Genomic DNA, 15,138 nt, shown 5'->3' with positions numbered 1-15,138 from the left:
CCCTCTAGTGGCATGGGTCTCAAGCTAGACCAGTCGTTCGTTGGCTACTTCCACAATTTCAGTTTGAGATTTAGGCCAGCACATATTGCAAGTAGGACAAATTATAGATCGACGGTTTTTTGTTTTGTTGTGTTTTTTTTTTGTTCGCTTGTTTGTTTTTTTGTTTGTTTGTTTTTCTTTTTTGCTGGTTTGGTGTCCCAATCCTTCCACTGGAAGTCTTTCCTTGTGATGACATATTCAGGCGACATAATTCAGGCTCCTTATCCCTCCTTGCTAGGAGTCTTAGATACGGTTACCCTCATAGATTACTAGGCATTTCCGTTGTATTAGGTTACTAGCTCACCCCTGAGATTCTCACCAATTCCAGGTGTTTCTCCAAGTACTGTCTCCATACATTCCTCCTGCCCCCCACCTCCCACCCCAAAGCTGATCCCACCTTTGCCATTCACAAAATTGATTCTATTTCCCTTCAGGGAGATTGGTACTTTCTCATATGAGCCTTCCTCGTTAGTTAGCCTCTTTCGGTCTGTGGATTATAATACATATAATTATACTTGTCTGAAAATATCTACATATAAGTGATTGCATACCATTTTGACTCTTGGTAAATGGTTACCTGAGTCAGGATAATTTTTCCACTTTCATTCAATATCATTTTCATGGTATTATTTTTTTAACAGTTGAGGAATACTCCATTGTATAGACATAGCAAATTTTCTTTATGTATTCTTTAGCTGAGGGACATCTAGATTGTCTGTAGTTTCTGTATATGATGAATAAAGGTGCTATAAACATAGTTGAACAACTGTCCTTGTGGTAGAATAGAATTGCAAAGTTTTTGTAAGGCAAAAGACACTGTCAACCAGATTCTCCCAGAGCTCCCAAGAGCTAAACCGCCAACCAAAGAGTGCATATGGAAGGATCCATGGCTCCAGCCTGGTATGTAGCAGAGGATGGACTTGTTGGGCATTAATGAGAAAAGAGACCCATGGTCCTGTGAAGGCTCGATGCCCCAGTGTAGGGTCATACCAGGGCAGAGAGGCAACAGTGGGTAGGTGGGTGGGTTGGGGAGCACCCTGATAGAAGCAGGGGGAGGGAGGAGGGGATAGGGGTTTCCAGAAGGGAAACAAGGAAAGGCAATAACATTTGAAATGTAAGTAAGAAAAACATACAATAAAAAAAGTGGTACAGTGGGGTCTTGAGGTAGATCATTTCTACATTTTCTGAGGAATCATCATCTTAATTTGTGTAGTGGGTCTACAGGCTTGCGCTCTGATTAGCAATAAAATAGTTTTCCCCTTGTTTCCACATCCTTGCCAGCAAGTGCCCTCACTTGTGTTTCTTATCTTAAACATTCGGACAGGTATAAGATGGAATCTCAGAGTCATTTTAGTTTGAATTTTTCTGATAAATATGACTGTTGACATTTCTTTAAGTGCTTCTTGGCCCTTTGAGATTTCTCTGTTGAGAACTTCTGTTTAGACTTATATCCAATTTTTTAAATTGAATTATTTGCTTTGTTGATATCTAGTTGATTTTTGTTTGTTTGGTTTTTTAGTCTCATATATTTTGGAAATTAGTCCTCTGTCAAATGTGAAGTTGGTTAAAAAAAAAACAAAAAAACAAAAAAACAACTTTTACCCTTCTGTCGGCTGCCCTATTGTCCTATTGATGGTGTCCTTTGTTTTCAGTTTCTTGAGGTACCATTTATTAATTTCTGATCTTAGTTCCTGTGCTGTTGGTTTTCTGTTCAGGATGTTGTGTCCTGTGCTAATGTGTTCAAGGATATCTCTCACTTTCTTTTCTTTCAGTTTCAGCATATATAGTTTTATGTTGATATGCACTTGGACTTGAGTTTTGTGCTAGTTATGGATTTGTTGGCATTCTTCTCCATGCAGACATCTAGTTAGATCAGTACCATTTGTTGAGGATGCTTTTTTTTTTCCTCCATGAAATTTTTGGCTTCTTTGTCAAAAATCAAGTGTTCATACATGTGTGGGTTTACTTCTGGGTTTTCAATTGATAAACCTCTCAGGTTTTATAGCAATTCCATATGTTCTTCTTTTAAAATTATTATTACTATCGCTATGAAGTAGTATTTGAAATCAGAGATGGTACCTCCAAAAGTTCTTTTACTGTACACGGTTGTTTTGGTTATCGTGGTTTTTTAGTTTGTTTGTTTGTTTGTTTTTCCATATTAAGTTGAGGTTTGTTCTTTCAATTTCTGTAAAGAATTGTGCTGGAATTTTGAGGGTTATTCCATTGAATCAGTAGCTTGCTTTTGGTAAAATGGCCATTTTTATTATAGCAATCCTATTGATCCATAGGCATGGGAGATCTTTTCATCGTCTGATATCTTCATTTTCCTTTTTCAAAGACTTAACTTGTTATACAAGACTTTCACTTAGTTGGTTAGAGTTACCCCAAGTTATTTTATATTATTTGCATCTATTGTGAAGGGTATTGTTTCCCTGATTTATTTCTCAGCTTGTTTATTGTTTGTATATAGGAAGGCTACTAAGACTTTTTTTGAGTTAATCTTTTATCCAGCCACTTCTTTGAAGGTGTTTGCCAGCTACCAGAGTTCCCTTGTAAAATTTTGAGGGTTTTTTTTTTTTATATATGCTATCATATTAACTGCAAATAGGAATACATTGACTTCTTCCTTTCCACTTGTCTCTTAGTCACTTTTAGTTGTCTAATTGCTCTAGCTAGAACTTCAATACTATCTGGAGATAGTGAGCAGTCTTAACTTGTTCCTGATTTTATTGGAATTGCTTTGAGTTTCTCTCCATTTAATTTGATGTTGGCTATCAACTTTGATATGCCCCTTGGATTCCTGAACTCTTCACGACTTTTATCATAAAAAGGTGGAAGATTTTGCCAAAGGATTTTTCAGCATTTAATGAGATGATCATGTTGTTTATTTGCTTTCAGTTTTTTAATATGGTAAATTACATTGTAAATATATCTTTTATCTTATGAAATAATTTTCCTCTCAGAGGCTTACTGCCTCAGTCGGCTAACCTAGTCCAAGTTCTGGAAGCTTCTAGACTCTGTACAATCTAATGTAGGCCAGAATGTTTTTAGTCTCTGAGACCTACTGCTGAATAAGCTCACACTTTCTGACTCTAAGTTTCTATTGGCTTGCTCAACTCAGTTATTTTTGCTGAAACTCCTATGCATACTGATTTATTCAACCTGGCTTCTCTCTGAAGCCCTCTCCTGAATTGCACTGCTTGACCTCATACTAACTTTGACAATATATTCTAAGCATCTGGCTCCTTCTTACTTTGTGGCTCTAGCTAGTTATTTCCCTGTACCCTGTGTCTGTAAAACTGTCCTGGTAAGACTATGTCCCCCTCACTCTCCCTCCAGTAGCTTCCCCTTTCTCTCTTTTCTCTTGAGAGTTGGGCATAACCTCTTCTGTCAAATCTTTCTATGATCCATCACTCTGTCACTCAGCAACACATCACTTTCAAATATGTCTGACTCCTTCTACAAACTAACTTTTCCTCTATTGTTTGGGATTAAAGACATATACTAAGTGTGTCTATATTCCAGTCTGAGGAATTATAGGTGTATGCTATAAGGAGAGCCACACCACAGCTAGAAACAGGTATTTTCAGTAAACAAAACAATCATGGGGTTCACAGTATGATCAAATGTCAGCAATATTACATTGAAATTTTTTTAGATGTTGAACCATTCCTGAACTTTGGGGTGAAGCCTACTTGGTCATGTTCTTGATGTGTTTTTGGATTTAATACGTGAGTATTTTTGCATCAATATTCATGAGGGAAATTGGTCTCCAATTCCTTTTCTTGTGTTTTTGTGTGGTTTGAATATCAGTATGATCGTGTTCTCATAAAATGAATTCAAGGGTGTTTCTTCTAGTTCTATTTTGTGGAATAATTTGAGGAATATTGGTATTAACTCTTCTTTAAAAGTGGGGAAGAATTCTGTTTTAAAACTATCTGTATACCCAGAAGATGTTCCAACTGGTAATAAGGACACATGATCCGTTATGTTCATAGCAGCCCTATGTATAATAGCCAGAAGCTGGAAGGAACCTAGATGTCCCTCAACAGAGGAATGGATAGAGAAAATGTGGTACATTTACAAAATGAAGTACTACTCAGCTATTAAAAACAATGAATTTATGAAATTCTTGGGCAAATGGATGTATCTGGAGGATATCATCCTTAGTGAGGTAACCCAATCATAAAAGAAGTCACTTGTTATGCAGTTAATGATAAGTGTTTATTAACCCAGAAACCTAGAATACCCAAGATGCAATTTGCAAAGCACAAGAAAATCAAGAAGAAGGAAGACCAATGTGTGGATACTTCATTCCTCCCTAGAATAGGGAATAAAATACCCATGGAAGGAGTTACAGTGACACAGTTTGGAACTAAGACAAAAGGATGTACCATCCAGAGACTGCCCCACCCGGGGGTCCATCCCATAATCAGCCACCAAACCCAGACACTATTGCATATGCCAGCAAGATTTTGCTGAAAGGACCCTGATATAACTGTCTCCTGTGAGGCTATGCCAGTGCCTGGCAAATACAGAAGTGGATGGAACACAGGGCCCCCAATGAAGGAGCTAGAGAAAGTACCCAAAGAGCTGAAGGGGTCTGCAACCCTATAGGTGGAACAACAATATGAACTAATCAGTACCCCCAGAGCTTGTGTCTCTAGCTGCATATGTAGCAGAACATGGCCTAGTTGGCCATCATTGGAAAGAGAGGCCCCTTGGTCTTGCAAACTTTACATGCCCCAGTACAGGGGAATGCCAAGGCCAAGAAGTGGGAGTGAGTGGGTAAGGGAACAGGATGGGGGGAGGGTATAGGGACTTTTGGGATAGCATTTGAAATGCAAATGAAGAAAATATCTAATAAAAAAAGTTTTTTAAAAAAAAACTGTCTGCACCTGGGCTTTATTTTATTTTATTTTTTGTTAGTCTTTTAATGACTGCTTCTATATCCATAGGGGGTTTAGTTCTATTTAAATTGCTTATCTTGATTTGACTTTAGTCAGTAGTATCTATCAAGCAGTTTTTTTCTTTCTTTCAGATTTTCCAATTTTATGGAGTATCGATTTTGGAAATATGACTGAATGATTCTATGTATTTCTTTGGTGACTGTTGTTATCTCCCCTCTTCATTTCTGACTTTGCTAATTTGGATATTCTTTCTCTACTCATTTGTTCCCTTGGATAAGGATTTGTCTATCTTATTCATTTTCTTGAAGAACCATTCTTTGTTTCATTTATTTTTGTAAATTTTTCTTTGTTTTTGATTTTTTGATTTTTGCCCTGAGTTTGATTATTTCCTACCATCTACTCTTTTCTGTGTTTGCTTCTTTTAGTTCTAGAACTTTTGAGAGGCCAAACCTACTCCATCTTGGGACTAAACTTCATCTTAGAAGAAAAACATAAAGGAAAGAAGAGAAAACTTGTTTCTCAGAACTTGACCAGCAGCTGAACCCAAGCTACACCCAAGTACCAGAAAGGATCCCACAGCTTGTCCTTGGCCCAGACCCCAGAGTTACTCCTTAGCTACTTCCTTACAGCAGTTATTCAAAGATTAGTCTAACTGTTTCAGATTTGATTAAAGACTGTTCGTGATTGTTCACAGTCTTGCTTTAGATCACCCACCTGTCCACCTGCAGGCTTCCAAATGCCATTCAGTTAGATGCTTGCCAGAATTGACACCCCCCCACACACACTTGCTCCCATTTCCTATAAAGCCTTGTCCCAACTAGAATTTAGGGATGGCTTCACCAAACCTTTCTGTGGGTCAGCAGTGAATAAGCCCAAGCTTGAGTCTGTAATAAAGTTCCTGGTTGATTTTTTAGGCTCTCAATCAAGGCACAACACTTTCAGGTGTGCTGTTAAGTCACTAGTTATATGCTCATTTTGTTTATAACATCTGTTAGCTCCAACACTTCTCTTAGTTTTTATCTGATTGAACAGTCCATTGATGAGATTAAGGTATTTGTTGGGGATCAGCCTTTGCTGAGGGCAGGGTCTGGAGAAGGGCGGATGCAAGAGGAGCAACGTGAATGATGGATCAGACACAGGGCATCATTCTCTTCATGAGAGCCAGGGCAGAGAGGGAGCAGACCTCAGTTATGGCTTTTCCTACTCTTACAACTTTTGCTCTTTCAAGCTTTATTTACACATAAAAACATTTCCTCACAAATTTTGTGCATCGATTACACATCTTTTCAAAATATCAAGACTTTTCTTCTAAAGTCTTCCGTGACTACATAAGAATATTGAAAGAGGAACAAAGGGTAAAAACAGCAATTTTATAATAACTAAAAATTAATATTATTATAAAATCAATTTACTTTAAGCTCAATTATCTTCTTCCTTAAGATTGGAGTCGTAAAACCTTACAGTGACAAACATACTAGACAGGATGATTCTATTTGAAATTAACTCCATTTCAGTTTGGCATAAGATTAATAAATAGATCAAAAGTTATTTTCTACTGCCTATTATATTAAACTTAACTTTCTATAGAAGTTGAATCCTATTCAATTCTTCCTTTCCTTCCTCTATATTTCCTTTATATTTGCCATAAGACCCATCCTTTTTCTATGATTCAGGCCTGACAAATCTCTCTCTCTCTCTCTCTCTCTCTCTCTCTCTCTCTCTCTCACTGTTACTTCAATATGGTTCCTATTTTTATTACAATTCTGTAAAGAACAGAAGAACATCGAACCTAAAACTGCTTACTTTTGCCATCAGGAAAGTACCAAGGCTTGTCAGAAACGTGCGTGATCAAAATCTCTTCTTTTTTTTTTCTTTTTTTCTGATACAGGGTATCTCTGTGTAGCCCTGGCTTTCCTGGAACTCACTTTGTAGACCAGGCTGGCCTTGAACTCAGAAATCTGCCTGCCTCTGCCTCCCAAGTGCTAGGATTAAAGGCGTGCGCCACCACCGCCCGGCTCAAAATATCTTCTTATACATACAAGTTCCTTGTTTCTAAAGTTGAACATTAAAAACCTAACAATTCAGCTTGTCAGTTTCCAAAATTTCTCTAAGTTTCTCTTCTTTAATAACTCTTCTCAAATCATCTTTCTCATGCTTACTAAAAAGAGTCATTAGTGATCTGAGTATTCATTTAGAAAAGACTCAATATTTTGAAAAGACTCAATATTTTGAATATCTTTTTTTTCGAGGGAACTTTCATTGATTTCATTCTTATTTTTACTAGCTTTTTATTAACCTATGTCTAGCTTTCAGAAAGAGGCCTTTCACAGTAAGAAGCATAAGTATAGCGAAGGGTAAGGGGTGAGTATCCATCAAGGGCTGTGAAAGGTCAGTCCAGATTATCTGAGCACCTGAACGTTGTCAAACAGTGACTTCAGGACTCTTGGCATTGCAAGGTATTGAAGTCTTCAGCTATTAATGTGTGAGGATCGAGGTGTACTTTTTTTTTTTTTTAAAGATTTATTTATTTATTATATGTAAGTACACTGTAGCTGTCTTTAGACACTCCAGAAGAGGGCATCAGATCTTGTTACGGATGGTTGTGAGCCATCATGTGGTTGCTGGGATTTGAACTCCAGACCTTTGGAAGAGCAGTCGGGTGCTCTTACCCACTGAGCCATCTCACCAGCCCAGATCGAGGTGTACTTTAAGCTTTAGCACTGTTTCTTTTACAATGTGGGTCCCCTTGCATTTGAGGCATAGAGACATGGTGTTTGATTTTTCCTTTTATGAGAATGAAATGTCCTTTCCTATCTTTTTTGATTAACTTTGGTTGGAAGTCTACTTTGTTATATATCAGAATGGCTACACTGGCTTGCTTGTTGGGTTCATTTGCTTGGAAAAGCTTTTCCCAACCCTTTAATTACTTTAAATTCTCATCGTATTTTGAGGTTTATGTCCTAGAAAACTGAAAATATATGCAATGTTATTTTAGGTTCACTATCAGGGACTTTCATGTTAAATTTTACAATATTTAGTACCTTCTGTTTAGTGATTTAATTTTTGAAAATTTAATAAAGAATACAGTATTGACATTACCTCTACACATCTCCCTTCCTGTTCTAATCCTTCTGTCGCCCTCACACTCCATCTTTAATGCATAACTTCATCTCCTTTAATTATTACTGCTATACACACACACACACACACACACACACACACACACACACACATCTTGAACAAGAAAAATATACCTGGTGTTTTTTTTATATACATGTGTGATTAATGTTGACCAGTTCGGGGCTGTATTACATATCAGGAACCTTATATCTGGAAAAGACTGATTCTCCTCACAGCAGCCACTAATTGCCTGTAACTATTCATCAGGAGTGGGGGTGGGGGGCTTGTAATTATTTGTCTATCCCCATTAACATGTAACTTGAAATTTTATGATAATATAGGTCTAGTTCAGCTAATTACTGAGTTTGAGTCCAACATGGGCTACTTAATAAAATAAAATACTGTCTAAAAAGAGATAGAAAGATCTTCAGCGTGATCTCGGCAGAGGGCCCCAGAGGACTATCCATGCTTCCAGGACTGGGAAATCACTGGTGAGTGGAACAAAACATCAGTTCCAAAAAACCAGAGGGTCTTGTGCTGGCAGGAACAGAGACAAAGGACACCTGCCTGACCAGCAGCTGGGGTTCGTTCTGGTCGGTGCCCCAAGGCCCCTAGAGGACTCTCCACCCTGTAGGCACCCTAGCACACCAGGGATCTTGAGATCACTGCCAGGAGACAGAGCTGAGAACCAGGCCCCTGAACACCTTCCCTGCCAGGGGAGAGTCGGCCACCAGGGAGGGCTCTGACCCCAGGAATCAGGAGGGGATCTGAGCTCCAGACTTCCTTGCACCTTCCCTGCAAGAGGAGAGCTTGCCTTGACCACTGGGACAAAGGAGAGAGTTGGTCTTCCAGGGGTGCTGACAGAGGCTAATGAATCACAGGAGGAACAAACTCCAGCCAGAGACAGCTAGAACATCTAACAACAGAGATTACCAGATGACAAAAGGCAAACCAAAGAATCTTACTAACAGAAACCAAGACCATTGGGCATCATCAGAACCCACTATGCCCATCACAGGGAGTCCTGGATACTGCAACACACCCAAAACGCAAGATTTGATAAAGATAAAATCATATCTCATGATGCTGGTAGAGGATTTTAAGAAGGGCATTAATAACTCACTTAAAGAAATACAGGAAAACACTGCTAAACAGGTAGAAGCCCTAAAAGAGGAAGCACAAAAATCCCTTAAAGAACTACAGGAAAACACAATGAAACAGGTGATGGATTTGAACGAAACCATCTAAGAACTAAAAATGGAAGTATAAACAATAAAGAAAACCCAAAAGGAGACAACTCTGGAGACAGAATCCATAGAAAAGAAATCAGGAACTATTGATGCGAGCATCAGCAACAGATACAAGAGATGGAAGAGAGAATCTCAGGTGCAGAAGATTTCATAGAGAACGTGGACACAACAATCAAAGAAAATACAAAATAAAAGAAGATTCTAAACCAAAACCTACAGGAAATCCAGGATAAATGAGAAGACCAAACCTAAGGAAAATAGGTATATATGAGAATGAAGATTTTTCAACTTAAAGGGCCAGTAAAAATCTTCAACAAAATTATAGAAGAAAACTTCCCTAACCTAAAGAAAGAGATACCCATGAACATAAAAGAAGCCTACACAACTCCTAATAGACTGGACCAGAAAAGAAATTCCTCCCGACACATTATAATCAGAACAGCAAATGCACTAAATAAAGATAGAATACTAAAAGCAGTAAGGAAATAAGGTCAAGTAACATATAAAGGCAGGCTTAGAATTACACCAGACTTCTCACCAGAGACTATGAAAGCCAGAAGATCCTGTAAAGATGTTATACAGACCCTTAGAGAACACAGATGCCAACCCAGGCTACTTTACCCAGCAAAACTCTCAATTACAAAAGAAGGAGAAACAAAAGTATTCCATGACAAAACAAAATTCACTCAATATCTTTCCACGAATCTAGCCCTTCAGAGGATTATAATGGGAAAACACCAACACAAAGATGGAAACTACGCCTTAGAAAAAGCAAGAAAGTAATCCTTCAACATACCTAAGAGAAGGCCGAACAGGGCAAGTTATAGGCCAGTTATTGCTAGGGAAGGAAATACCAATAGCTTGGAGGGTAGATATCTGCCCAGCTCTAGTGCTTTAAAAGCTTATCATAAACATAAAGGCTTGGTGACTTTTATCTGGAAACTGAATAATGCAAAGTGGAATATATACCCCCAATTATTATTAAATATTTACTAGAACAATCAATTGCATAGAAAAGAAATGATGGTAGGTTTTGCTTGCACTGTGTCCTTTCTGCTGTATGAGGCTCACACATTTCTGATTGCCTCTGGGAAACTTCTAGTGCCTCCTTGTCATTCTTCTAGTCCAGTTTCAGTACTAGAAAAAAAAAAAAGGTGTACTGGACTATTTTTAGCTCCAAGAATGATTCCTGAAACTCATTTTATGGTCCCAAATTGTCCGTTGTTTCACTCTTTGTTACATATATTACATTTTCTAAAGCATTGCTGTTTTTCAGCCTGGATGGAAGAACAAGAAAATACTGAACCCTCAGCCAGGCTCACTTTTCCCAGCTACTCATTCCCACTTGGCCTTCCTGCTGGCTCAATCATCAGTGTGCACTCACAAGCATATGGTTATGCTAGAAATAAATGTAACATAGGCTCCAGAAATGAGTACAGAATTGGGGGAGGGAATATCCCTATTAATCGTGGACCCTTATATTACATTTCCCTTACTATTATGGAAGTCTTTAAATATCACAGTCTGATTTTTAATCTTCTGTATGATTTTTCTAGGTTTTCCTTGTTAACTGTAGGAGTGTCATGGACATGGAAAAGGTACATGATAATTGGGACTATGACAGATAAGTTATACTTGGTTAAGGATAAACTGTTATGTAATGGACATCATAACCTCTCTGATAGTTTCCTTGGCTGATAAGTCTTAGTAATAATAATAAATTACTACTAGTAGTAGTAGTAATAGAAATAAAAATAATAAAAATTACTACAAATTCAAGAGGAATACAATTGACATTTCTTCTATTGTTCAAATAAATTAGTGAATTTCATATATACAGCTCAGAATGAAAGCAAACCTGAGCAAAGCATATTATAACAATCTCACACATTTCCTTACATTTTAAATAATCAAAACTCAAGAGACATAAAATATTTTGAAGGGAAAAATACATGAAAACGTATCATTTTCTCAAAGAAGATAGGGTTGTATTTTCTTTTATCCCAAAGCTAAGGAAGTAATAGGCTTCCAACCTCATACAGAATTAAGAGCCTGTGGATAAATATCAGAGGACAGTAATGGATAGAATATACTAGGGAACTGAAGGCACTCAGACAGCAAAGGGAAAGGTTAAATTTATGCCAGTGGGTGATTGTGGTAAAGAAGGCATCCTATATTCCCTTTACAGCACCTAGTCCTAACAAGAGGGTGCTGAAAGGATGCTTCGAAATTTGAGGCACTACGGTTTGTACCCAGTGCATTTTATTAATCAAAATGTTACAGCTATCTAGAACTCCACAGTATTTACAAGCACAGGCACCTCTGTGCTGGCAAAGTGCTGTAATTGCTTTCTGTCATCTTTCAGATCTCTCTGGCATTTTTAATTATCCCTAATGCATATTCTTCATAGGTTATAACAGAAAATACCTAGTACTGAAGCTGCGGATTTACAAAGATATTGACTAGCTGAACAAACAACCAGTAAATTGGTGTTTTGAATTTCTGTTTTACCTCACATGTCTGTGGACCAAGTCAGTGATTAACAGTTCCATTAATAGGAAAGACCCTTAAAGCTCTAGAGTAATCTAATATCCTCACCTTTGGTGAATAAATTGCAAAATTAAAAATGAATTCCCCTGAGGTGTAAAAATACACTTTAGGACTGGACTTAGGGAAATAAATTGCTTGAAAAAAAATAAAAGAAAACTTCCCTATAAATTGAAGATACAAACTGTTGAGTCTCACTACTCCAACCAATACAACTACTACTACTCCAAAATTGCCGTGTCTTGAGCTCCCTTTGTAGTAGGGAACAATTGATGGCATTTGTCAGATGTTTAAAACATATTTAACATTCCCCAAATTTTATGGGGAATGGATTGTTTTTAATGTGATTCATAATATTGGAAACTGAGATTAACTGAGCTTTAATTAGTTCATTAATAGTAACTCAGTTACGGATAAGGGGTCAGGCTATGGAAAGATCTTTTTCGGCTCAATTGAGTATGGCCTACACAATAAGGAACTCGATAAATTAAGTTTAATCTTAAAATATTTCTAACTAATTCTATCCTATTCTTGCTAGAAATCTTGCTTTAATTGATTCCTTCCTCCATGTTATGGCTAGATTGTTATAGCAACCTCCCTCCCACTCATTCTCTTTGCTCCCCACGTGCAAGTATTCACACTTATAGTGATTATCTTTCAAATATAATTTTTCCTGACTCATAAAATACCACTTTGCTTCTTACCTTCCTCAAAGCAGTACCCATTTCTCACTAGAGTAAAGCTTTTATAAAATGAGCCAAGTTAGATCACCCCATCTTTTTGTTCTCCGCAGGTCCTTCTCCACTGAACTCACACTTCTCTTTTACAGCCCAGTGCTTTTCTAACCATCCACAAAGAACTTACACTGTCTTGTCACTTAGCATTTTTGTCAGAGATACTAGATTTTAATGTATTTTCTAAAGCGAAATTTCAAAAGTGTAGAAAAGAGAGTGATTAACCGCAAACACTCAGGTAGGAAGCTAACCACAATCAACCTTACAAAGACGTTGAGCTTTTTTTCTTCACCCAAGCAGGGTATGCATACAACCCCATCTGTGTACTACATTGGTCACAGTTTTAGCAAAAGTGTGGCTATAGGCACCGAGAGTACGAACTTTTCTGTGTTGTTTTATTCTATGGTTGATCAGATCCAAAGTTGTTTGCATAATGCATTTCCCTATGCATTATGACTTGAACTTGTGATTCCATTGATCAGGTATATACAGGCAAATTTTTGTGAATATATATATTCACATGTGTGTGTGTGTGTGTGTGTGTTTAGAAATGAAGATGGGAAAGATGCAAAATAATATAAACCAGAATTCCTTTATCTTATTAATTTCTAACCTCAAACTGACTCTGATTGGACCAAATACTGTTACAAATTTTGAGGATATTTTTCTCTAAGTTTGTAAAGGTGATTTTATTCCTGAAGTACATTCCTTCTACCCACATTTCCTTTTGTTCTGAGATGTCTCTAGTAGTATTTGACTGCTAGGGACAAATTTGATCCAGGAATCAATTGAAGAGGATGGATCACAAGCTGTACTCTTCTCATTATTATGCCAGACTCTGTAGACAGCCTGGCTTTATCTCCCTTTGCCAGACAATGCATAAAACATATTTCTAATATTCTTCTGGGAAATCAGGTTTTCAGAATGCACAATAAATTCTGAAGATGGTGCTACATTTATAAATAGTACAGATTTAGATAAGTGACAGGTTATTCAACCCCTTGGTCTAAAATATGCAAAGTACAAGCTTTTAATTTTTAGTGTAATTAATTGCTACAGTTGTATAATTACTTGTCATTTCAGTATTTGTTGTAATTATGATATTTTTCTCTGTAATTTCTCACTTGATGTATAATCTACTAATTTACTAAAAAGAATATTTTTAAATTATAGGAACAATGACTCATGAAATACTATATAAATAATACTTTAAAATGTATATTTTCATAACCATTTCGTATTTGTATATATTTTTACCAATAAAGAAATAAAATTTGAGAAAAATGAGATAATTTTTCAAGTTCTTATGTACAAAGCCTGAGGATCTTGCCTCCTATCCTCCGGCATCTGAAACACATGCCACCTCTATTATGTCCCCCAGATCCCATGAGCTACTGCTTTATGATCTTCCCACACTTCCACAAGTCCCGCTTTTAAAGTTATATGCTAAATCCGTGTGACTGGATTATCCAGGATCTGTCAAATGTTTGGCCTATGAATGCTTAACCAAAGCTTATGGATTAAAGGACTGATTCTCTGTCTGTGATATACTGAGCCAGATGAAAGATGGGGGATATCATTTGAGAAGTAAACAAATGGAATTTTTAATTAAAAAAAAATTAGAAAGATCATCCAGAAGGTGGGGCTATTCAGATTTAATTGTCTCGGAAAATGACCTTTTAGGACACACTAGGCTTTGGACTCATCTTAAATTTGTTTTTCTTTCTGGCTACCACTAATCCAAAGCTTTGTTCCACTATGAGTATTCACTATGATAGACAGCTTCATAGCAGAACCCACAGTAACATAACATCTTTTATTGGCCTCCAGCCTTAAAAATTTTAAGACAGAATGAACTTTCCACATAAGTTGGTCATCTCAAATACATTGTGTTGGAAACAGTGTGCCCGATATACTTTGAAGTTCATCTAATCTGATAAAAATGGTCTAGCACCTCACTGCTAATCGTCTCTATTTTGTGGTCACTTTTCAACCACTATATGATTGTGAAACTATGATCTGCATGTTGCTGAAAATACAATCCACAGCATAAGGCTGTGGGTCCACACAATTTGTTTCTTTTTCTTTGGTTATATAGATGGCCACCTTTCTAGACGTTACGCCAAGCTCCTTAATGCAAACTCCTTCCAGATCAGACTTATCCTATGAAAATAATGTGAGCTAATTTATAAGCTCTTGAACATTGTATGAAATATAACTCTCTCTTTAGGTTATGAGCTTTTAGTTATTTTCTCGAGAGCTTTCTATGGACCTAGAGGCTACTGTGTAGTACTCACAGGCCTTTGAAATTTGTCACAGCTGGCAAAGGAAGCTAAAAATGACTTCATTTCTCACTGCATTTAACTTATTATGAAAAATTCTCACCAGGAGAGCCAGATTTAAATGTATTTATAAGGATGTTACTTTTCTAAAATAAAATTTCTCACATGCTTTTAAAATTTAATAGTAAAATATTATGATGTGGTAGAGTGTAACAGTAGTTTTTAAAAATTTGTATTGGATATTTTCTTTATTTAC

The sequence above is a fragment of the Mus pahari genome, chromosome 22, assembly GCF_900095145.1.
Source record: "Mus pahari chromosome 22, PAHARI_EIJ_v1.1, whole genome shotgun sequence".
In the NCBI taxonomy this organism is placed as follows: Eukaryota; Metazoa; Chordata; class Mammalia; order Rodentia; family Muridae; genus Mus; species Mus pahari.
The sequence above is the reverse complement of the archived record's forward strand: the minus strand, read 5'-3'. Positions refer to the sequence as shown.